This window comes from Carlito syrichta, unplaced genomic scaffold (genome assembly GCF_000164805.1).
Source record: "Carlito syrichta isolate Samal-C Ts95f unplaced genomic scaffold, Tarsius_syrichta-2.0.1 Scaffold316438, whole genome shotgun sequence".
NCBI lineage: Eukaryota > Metazoa > Chordata > Mammalia > Primates > Tarsiidae > Carlito > Carlito syrichta.
In genome coordinates this window covers 182,621-190,534 of record NW_007260534.1, presented here as the reverse complement: position 1 = coordinate 190,534, position 7,914 = coordinate 182,621, and positions in this window count along the sequence as shown.

Sequence of the window (7,914 nt, the reverse complement as noted above, 5' to 3'; positions counted from 1 at the left end):
TAAAAATTTTCTGTTTGTTCACCACTTTTTCCTCATCACTGAAGAGTGCTTGCCCAGTAGGCAAAAAATAAAAATATATAAAATGAGCAAGTGATTTTAAAATATCAATTAAAATAGCCTTACTTCAAAATGCAAAATTAAAGCTAACATATTTTGAAATAGCAGCAACAAAATGTTCACTGGCTAAAAATGACAGATTAGAAACAGGTCATTGCTCCTGAACTTTCTGTGTGATCTAGATCTATGGAGGAATCAATACCAAGAGGGAGCCTTTGTGACCCATATTTTAATATACTCCTTCAAGGTCCACACTGACATGTGCTAGCAAAAGAGAGGAGAGGGCATAATCTCACTTTCACATGAGGACGCAAATAGGAATTTAGTTAAATGGTATAGCTTCTGTGAAAAATAGTTTGGCAGTTCCTCAAGAAGCTAAACATAGAATTATCAGATGACTCAACAATTTCACTTCTAAGTATGTGTCCAAATGAATTGAAAACAGGCACTTAAACAAAAAAGTGTATGCCAATGTTCACAGCATCAGTATTCACAATAGCCAAAAGGTAGAAACAAACTAAGTGTTCTTCAACAGATGAATGAATAACAAAATGTGATATATATATAATGGAATATTACCCATAAAAGAAATGAAGTTCTGACATATGCTCCAACATGGATGAACCTTAAGAATATTACAGTAAGTGAAAGCCAGACATAAAAGGACAAATACTATATTATTCTATTTATGTAAAATGGCCAAATAGAAAAAGTAATCAAAATAAAAAGAAGAGGTTACCAGGAACTGAGGAAATTTTTCTTAATGATTATAGAGCCTCAATATATGGATGAAGAAAAACTCTTTGTTCCAAGCCATGAACTGTAAGAAATACTATGAACACATGTTGATAAATGGTGCATTACGTGTACCCAAATAGACAAAAATATTCTTTTTTTTTTTTTTTGGTGAGTTGGAGTCTAACTCTGTCACCCAGACTGGGGTGCAGTGGCCGCTCCCAGCCACTGCAGCCTTGACCTACTGGGCTATGGCGATCCTTCCGCCTCAGCCTTCCAAGTAGCTGTAACTATAGGTATGTGCTACCACGCCCGGCTAATGTTTTATTTATTGTAGAGATGAGGTCTTGCCAAGTTGCCCAGGGGGGTCTGAAACCCGCGGGCTCAGGCAATCCACTCACCTCGGCCTCCCAAAGTGCTGGGATTACAGCACCACCGAGTCTGGCAGACAAAAATATTCTTAAAACTCAACAATAAGAAAACAACCCAGGTCATGCACAGTGACTCACCACGATAATCCTAGCACTTTGGGAGGCCGAGGTGAGAGGACTGCCTGAGGTCATGAGTTCAAACCCAGCCTGGGCAATTTGGCGAACCTCATCTCTACAATATATCAAAAAATTAGCTGGGCAAGGTGGCATGTGCCTGTAGTTCTAGCTACTTGGAAGGCCAAGGTAGAAGGATCACCTGAGTCCAGCAGGTCGAGGTTGCAGTGGTCATGAGCAGCCTGCCACCACACTCCAGATTGGGGTACAGAGTGAGACTCTGACTCAAAAAAAGAGAAAAAAGAAAAGACAAGAAAAGAAAACAACCCAATTATAAAATGAGTGAAATACATAAACAGAAACCTTACCAAAGAAGATATACAAATGGAAAATAAGCATAGAAAAATATGCTTATCATTATGCCATTAGAAAATTGCAAACTAAAACAATCACACACCTTTTAGGATGATTAAAATCCAAAACACTGACAACACCAAATGCTGGCAAGAATGTGAGCCAACAGGAACTCTCATTCATTGATTACGGGATTATGAGATCATTATATGATCTTTCTGTTAATGTGTGTCACATTTATTGATTTGAGTATGTTGAACCATCCTTGCATCCCAGAGATAAGTCTCACTTGATCACTGTGTATGATTCTTTTACTGTGCTTTTGAATTTAGTTGCTAGTATTTATTGAAACATTTAGCATATATATTCAGTAAGAATATTGGTCTGCAATTTTCTTCTAGTGCTTTTGTCTGGCTTTGGTATCTAGGGAATGTCCTATAAAATGAGTTTGGAATATTCTTTCCAATTCACTTTTGGAAGTGTTTTAAAGCAATTAGTATTACTTCTTAAATTTGTAAATAATCTTGATAAAATCCATCAGTGAAGCCATCAGGTCCTGGAATATCATTTGATAGAAGATTTTTTCTTATTGTTTCTCCTTACTCATTACTGGTCTAATTCTATTTCTTATTATTCAACTTTGATATGTTGTATGTTTCTTGCAATTTATTTTTTCTTCTAAGATGTGCAATTTGTTGGTGTATAATTTTTCATAGTAGTCTCTTATCCTTCAAATTTCTGTAATAACAGCTTTAATGTGTCCTTTTTCATTTCTTCTTTAAAAATCTTATTCGCTTTACTCTATTCAATGAATCAACATGACCCTGGTGACACAATAGTGTTACTGACACACAGCACTCAAAAGTGGGATTTCCATTCACTCCACAGGGACAAGTCAGGAGAGTAGGACTTCCTTAGTGGGAGCAAAGAAGTCTGAAAGCTGCTCACCTCACAGTGGTGTCATGGAACCTCATCTCTTATTGTGATGGCTTCAACTTTTCCTGCCATTCAGGATTCCTGCCCAGTTCTTTCAATTTTCCATCTGACCTCCATATCCACAGCAGTTCCACAATCAATAAAATAAATAGGCAAACTAAAAAGTGGGAGTAAATAGCTACAAATCATATATCTGATATGGGATTACTATACAAAATACATGTCAATAGGAAAGCAAATAACCTCATCAAAAATGGGCAAAAGACAAATAGTTATCTGAAAAAGACAGACAAATGACCAACAGGTATCCTTAAAAGTACTCAACATTATTAATAAATCAGGGAAATGCAATTCAAAACTGCAATCAACTATTACTTCATACCTGTTAAGATAGCTATTACCAAAAAGTCACTACCATTAGATCCAGAAAATCTACTATTGGGTATATATCAAAAAGAAATGAAATCAGTATCTTGAAGTAATATCCACACTCCCATGTTCATTGCAGCATTATTTACAATAGCCAAGATATGAAAACATTCTAAGAGCTATAGACAAAAGAATGGATAAAGAATATTGTGTGTGTGTATGTCATATACATGCTTACACATAATAGAATATTGTTCTGCCTTAAAAAAGAAAGACATTTTTCCATTTGGGAAAACAGGGATAAAGCTGGAGGACCTTATAAGAAGTTAAATAAGCCAGACACAAAACGATGACAAATATTGCATGATCTCACATTATAAGTAGAATCTAAAAATGTCAAACTCATAGAAACAAAAAGTAGTGATTTTTTTTATTGTTTCTGAGGGGTGGAGGAAATTGTGAGCTGTTGATCAAAGGATACAAACTTCCAGTTAAAGGATTAATAATTTCTGGAAATCTAATGTACAGCATAATGACTATCATGAATAATAATATATTGTATACTTGAAATTTGCCAACAGAATAGAGCTTAAGTATTCTCACTACTATATGAAAAAGGAAACTATGTGAAGTGATAGATATCTTATTGAGCTTGATTGTGATCATAATTTCCCAATATATACATTGATTAAAGCATTAGGGTGTACATCTTACATATATAAAATTTTTATTTGTCAGTTATACCTCAACAAAGCTGGACAAAATTGCAATAAAAATATTACTTAGAAAACCACAAAAAGATATGAAGGAAGCTTGAATGCATTTTGTTTTGTGATATAAGCCTATTTTAAAAGGCCACATACTATGGTTCCAAATGTGGTAGATGACATTCTGAAAAGGACAAAACTATGGAAACAGCAAAAAAATACCAATGGTTCTCAGGGGAAAGAAGTAAAGTGAAACACAAGGGATTTTCAGGGCAGTAAACCCACCCTTTGTGATACTATAATGATGAATACAAATCACTACTAACTTGTCAAAATTCATAGAACATGCAATACCAAAGAATAAAATCTAAAAGCTCATGTAAATTATGAACTTTGAGCAATAACAATGTGTGAACATTGGTTCATCGATGGAGCAAATGTACCACTCTGGGGCAGGTTGCTAATGAGAAAGGTTGTGTTTGTGGGGTGAATAGAATATATATGGAAACTCTGCACTTCCCATTCAATTTTGAGGTAAATCTAAAATTGTTCTAAAAAATAAAATCCTATTATAAGTTGTCTAAAAAGACCCAAATTTGGAAATAATAGTCACTGTTGTGCAACACTGTAAATGTAATTAACACCATTGAATTAAAATGTCTGCAGTGGCAAATACAGCACCATAGTATAGGTTTATAGCAACCATAGCTCTGGAAGTCAGCACTTGGGAAAGGAAATGAGCATCTCATGTTGTCTGAAGTTTTATATTGATTTAGTGCCCAGCAATCTTGGCACCCTTGAATCTTCTTTTTTTTTATAATCAATATTTTTTATTATGATGTTGAGGGGTACAGTTAAGGGTTAGGTATACAAATACGTTTCATTCAGGCACCCTATTGATAAGAGGTGCTTCCCCATCCCCAGACAGATATTTGCTACCATTAATCCCATCTCCCTCCTGCCCCCCATAGTTTTCCACTACTGTCAGTCATTTTCTTATAATATTAGGTTGGATGTTCAAGGTCCATTATATGAGTGAGAACATGTGACACTCGGACCTTTGTTTTTGTGAGAGATCACTCAGTATTATAGACTCTAGTTCCATCCAGGTTGCTATGAAATTCATGATTTTGTTCTTTTTTATGGCTGTGTAGTATTCCATCATGTATATATACCACATTTTTTTAATCCTCTTTTCATGGGGAGCATAGTTGCTTCCAGGTTCTTGCTATTGTGAGCGATGCTGTGATAAACATACATGTGCAGGTATCTTTTTTATAGAGTGATTTGAGTTCTTCCGGATATATTCCCAATAGGGGGATTGTGGGGTCATATGGGAGGTTGATATTTAAAGCTTTTAGGAATCGCCATACTGCTTTCCACAGAGGTTGCACTAGTTTACACTTCCACCAACAGTGTAGAAGTGTTCCCTTTTCTCCACACCCTCTCCAGCAGCTGTTATATTTTGAGTTGTTGATAATTGCCATTCTGACTAGAGTTAGGTGGCATCTCAGTGTGGTTTTGATTTGCATCTCCCTGATGATTAGTGAGGTTGAACATTTCTTCATATGTCTGTTGGCTGCTCGGATGTCTTCCTTTGTGAACTGTCTGTTCATATCTTTTGCCCATTTTATAATGGGATTGTTTGTTTCTTTCTTTTCAGCACTTTGAGTTCCTTGTAGATCAAAGATGTTAAGCCTTTGTCTGACCTGGTGTTTGCAAATACTTTTTCCCAGTCTGTAGGCTGTCTCCCTGCTCTCTTGATGGTTTCTTTGGCTTTGCAGAAGCTTGTCAGTTTAATAAGATCCCACTTGTCTATCCTCTCTCTTATGCTTGTGGGTTTTGGGTTTTGTTCAGGAATTGGAGGCCAGTTCTGTTTTTCATGAGGGTATGTCCTTCATTTTCTAAGGTTCTTATGGTTTGAGGTTTTACATTTAGGTCTCTGATCCATATGGAGTTAACCTTTGTGCGTGGGGATAGATAAGGGTCCTGTTTCAATTTTCTGCATGTGGTAAGCCAGTTTTCCCAGCACCATTTACGGAATAGGTTCTCCTCTCCCCAGTGGTGGTGGTGGAGGCTTTGTCGAAGATGAGTTGGTTGAGAAATTGAGGTTTTGCTTCTGGAATCTCAATTCTATTCCATTGATCTATATGCCTATTCCTATACCAATACCAAGCTGTTTTGATGATTGTAGCTTTATAGTAAAGTTGGCAGTCTGGTAATGTGATACCACCTGCTTTGTTTTTTTTTTGCTGAGAATTGTTCTGACTATTCTTGGATGTTTGTGTTTCCATATGAATTCCTGTGTTGTTTTTTCTAGGACTGAGAAGAACGTTGCTGGTAATTTGATGGGTATTGCATTGAATTTGTAGATTGCCTTAGGTAACATGGACATCTTCACAATGTTGATTCTTCCAATCCATGAGCATGGGATATTTTTCCACTTGTTTGTGTCATCTTTGATTTCTTTGAGCAGTATTTTGTAGTTTTCATTGTAAAGGTCTTTCGCATCTCTGGTTAGGAAGATGCCAAGGTATTTCATTTTTTGTGTGTCTATTGTGAATGGAATTGTGGTTTTTATTTGGGTTTCTGTTTGTTTATTATTGGTGTAAAGAAATGTGATTATCTTTTGCACATTTATTTTGTATCCTGAGACTTTGCCAAAGGCCTAAATCAGTGTAAGGAGGTTTTTGACAGATTCTCTTGGGTTTTCAAGGTACACAATCATATCATCTGTAAAGAGAAATAATTTGACTTCCTCTTTTCCTCTTTGGATATCCCTGATTGCCTTCTCTGCTCTGATTGCTCGAGCCAGGACTTCCAATACTATGTTGAACAGGAGGGGTGAGAGTGGGCATCCTTCTTTTGTTCCAGTTTTCAGGGGAAATGGTTCCAATTTTTGTCTGTTTAGGAGTATGCTGGCTGTGGGTTTCTCATATATGGCTTTTACTATTTTGAGGTATGTTCCATGTAGGCCTAGATGTTCAAGGGATTTTATTAAGAAGGGGTGCTGGATTTTATCAAAAGCTTTTTCTGCATCTAATGATATAATCATGTGGTTTTTGTTTTGACATCTCTTGATGTATTTAATTACATTTATGGTTTTACGAATGTTGAACCAGCCTTGCATCCCAGGGATGAAGACTACTTGGTCATGATGGATGATTTTTGAGATGTGTTGTTAAATCCAGTTTGCTAGGATCTTGTTGAGAATTTTAGCATCTATGTTCATCAACGGTATTGGCCTGTAGTTCTCTTTCTTTGTTGGGTCTTTACCTGGCTTGGCTGTCAATGTGATATTAGCTTCATAAAATGATTTGGGGAGAGTTCCATTTTTCTCAATCACCTGGAGTACTTTCAGTAGGATTGGTATAAGCTCCTCCTTAAATGTCTTGTAGAATTCTACTGGAAAACCATCTGGTCAAGGGCTTTTTTTTGTAGGTAGTTTTCTTATTACATAGTCAATTTCCTTGATTGTTATTGGTCTATTTAGGGTCTCAATTTCTTCTAGTTTCAACTTAGACAGGTTGTGTGATGTCAGAAAGTCCTCCGTTTCCCTAAGGCTTTCAAGTTTGTTTCCATACACATGTACATAGTAGTCTCTAATGATCTGTTGTATTTCTTCAAGGTCTAATGTGTTTCATCTTTTGTGTGTCTGATTGTGTTTATTTGGGCTTTTTCTTTCTTTTTCTTGGTCTGTCTAGCTAGGGGACCATCAATCTTGTTAATCCTTTCAAAAACCAGCTTTTTGTTTCATTGATTTTTTTTGTATTATCTTTTTGTCTTCTATGTGCTGGATTTGGGCTTTTATTTGGTGATCTGGATTCTTCTGCTGAAATTAGGGTTTTTGTGGTCTTGCTTTTCCAGCTTCCTTAGGTGGCTTGTTAGGCTGCTACTTTGTGTTCCTTCCATTTTCTTCATGCGTGTTTGTAGGGATATAAATTCCTCTCTTACTACAGCTTTTAAGGCATCCCAGAGATTTTGGTAAGATGTTTCTTCATTTTCATTAGTTTCCAGGTATCTTTTGATCCCTGTTTTGATTTCATCATTGACTCAGGAGTTGTTTAGCATAATGCTGTTTAGTGTCCATGTCTTTGTGGGTTTTGGGGGGATTTTATTGGTGTCAATGTTTATTTTTATTCCACTGTGGTCCGAGAAGGTGCATGGTAGAATTTTGGTCCTTTTAAATTTGCTTATGCTTGATTTTGGCCAATTATGTGGTTGATCTTAGAATATGTTCCATGCGCTGATGAGTAGAATGTGTATTCTGT